Genomic DNA, 2,369 nt, shown 5'->3' on the forward strand with positions numbered 1-2,369 from the left:
CCCTCTGTGGGCGGGGCGCGGCGGGCGCGTCGCTAGGCAACGCCTGCCGGCTGCAGGCCCGGATGCCCGTTAGCCGTTAACGGCTGCCTTTTGCTTTGGGTGTCCAGTGCGAGAGGCTGCCGGGAAGTTTTAGGTGTTTCTCAACAACAGCAACCACAACAACAGCAACACAATAATAATAAGAATAAGCTGGTACTGCATGTTGAGTCCTGCTTCAGGAGCTGGAAGCTGGGTGGGAAGGGAGAAGGTGGATGGAGGTTGTAGTGAGGCATGGATCCATCTCTTCTCCCAAATAACTACCGATAGGACAAGAGGAAATGGCCTCAAGTTGCGCCAGGAGAAATTCATACTTTAGGAAGCATTCCTAGACCAAAAGAGCGGAGAAACCTTGGAGCAGGCTGCCCAGGGAAGTGCTGGAACAGCGTTCAAGAAACGTGCGGATGAGGCACTTGGAGACATGGTGGTGATGGGTTTGTGGTTGGACTTGATGATCTTGAAGGAGTTTGCCAGACGTAATGATTCTGTGATTCWAWRAAAAMARAAAAAAAAAAAAAAAAAAAAGCACTAGCCAAACAAAACAGCATTTTCTAAATGTCCTGTCTCTGCTACGGCAAATGCCTTAGCATTTAGACATCCATAGCACAGGATCCTGTGAATTCAGGCCCCTCAGAAGATGGTGTTTCTTCTAAAATTAGAAGGCTGCCGCATGCTTCCTGTGCTTGCTGGATTAATTGCTCCCTGGCAATGCCGGCTTTTCTCCCTCGCAGAAGAAGTTAGCAAGGTAACTTGTGCATGGCCAGATCCTTGCTTTAGACATCAGCATTTCATACATGACCTGATCGTGAGACATATCTGCAAAACCAATGGAAGTGATCTTCTCTAAAAACATCTTGCAGGTATCTAATCTTTAACAATATTAGCAAACTGTTTGAGATTTTGTTTTTCAGTTGCCGTATTCCTTAAAAATAAAATCCACAGGCTTTATTTAGCACCATGCTCTGAATTTTACTGATCCCAGAACCACGTTGGTAAAAGAAATGTGCTTGTTTCATTTTTTTAGGTGTATAAGCTAAGTGTGAAGATTTATATAGCTTTGATTCAGCTAATGATTAACTGAATCTTTACATAAACATGGTAATAGGGGTTTATGTTCACATTCCTGGGCACAAAACATGTCTTATGAAGGCCTGTGAAGGTCTATGAAGGCCTATACGATTGCACTGATACACTCTGGGAGCATCAATTCCCTTGTCTCCGATAGGGACAATAAAAGACAAGGCTGAAGATCTTAATTGTGTGAAAGTGAATCAGTGCTGTATGCATGACATGAAGTGCATTATAAAAGTTCATGTTGTAATAAACAGATATGTTCCTATACATTATTTTGGACTCTCAGGGGACCTGGGAATTAATTCCAGGGGACCTGGAGTTTCTGCCAGTCCATTGAAAGAGCAAGAAGAGAAGGAAGAGGACATCAGTTCTGCAGTTGCTCCTCTTTGCAGACGCAGTGCATTAGCCACCAAAAGAGCAAAACTTTGAAAAACTGGAAGGAGTCACCATTGCCTGCTGTATATTACTAGAAGATAATATATATCCCATTTCAGACAACTGAGGTGTCTTTTAGCTAAGAGATCAGAAAGTGCAGTCGTTACAACACTTACAGCAAGAGATCAGGACAGTGAAATAAGACTTTTGGGTAAACTCCTATATTCTGTGTGCAGAAACACTTACTACTACTTCAGAGTTGTGGCTCAGGGCACCCATGTTCCATGTTCTGGCATATTGGCTCGTGGAGTCAAATAGGAGCAGCCTTTAATTTTTCAGAGTTCACCTATCACAACTCTGGTAGCCTTTCTTCAAGGAAACTGAGATCTAAGAAATCTGTGTTATCGTGTTTCCTATTCTCTTCTGTGTTCAAACAAACTCCGTTTGAATGCTTTCTGGTCTGTTTGCTGCTTTAATGTGTTTTCCCAGAATAGGGTTTAATTAATAAAAGAGGCAGTGATGCAGTGCCTTCCTGAGGTAATTAGTAGTCTAGGTGCTGATGCATCCTTCTGTGCTGCAGATCAGACTCGTCAGATATTGAAGAGCAAGATCCTGAATCTTGCAGGGGAGACCGTGGAGGTATTTACCCTGCTTTGCACAATGTGTACTCTGAGCACAGTGTTAATAACCCTTCCTGTCCGACACACGATAACTAAATCATACAGACTCACTTGCAGACCACCAATTTCAGTCTGCTCTGACTTTTTTTTTCTTAAATTGCCTGTAATTACTCAGATAAGAAGAGTATGTGAAAATGTAGTCAGGCCTCACATGTTGAACCTGTCACCAGAAGAAAAAAAAATAGTGCTGCTATTATTGCCAAA

The sequence above is a fragment of the Nothoprocta perdicaria genome, unplaced genomic scaffold, assembly GCF_003342845.1.
Source record: "Nothoprocta perdicaria isolate Ctin4 unplaced genomic scaffold, notPer1 scaffold_220, whole genome shotgun sequence".
Lineage (NCBI taxonomy): Eukaryota > Metazoa > Chordata > Aves > Tinamiformes > Tinamidae > Nothoprocta > Nothoprocta perdicaria.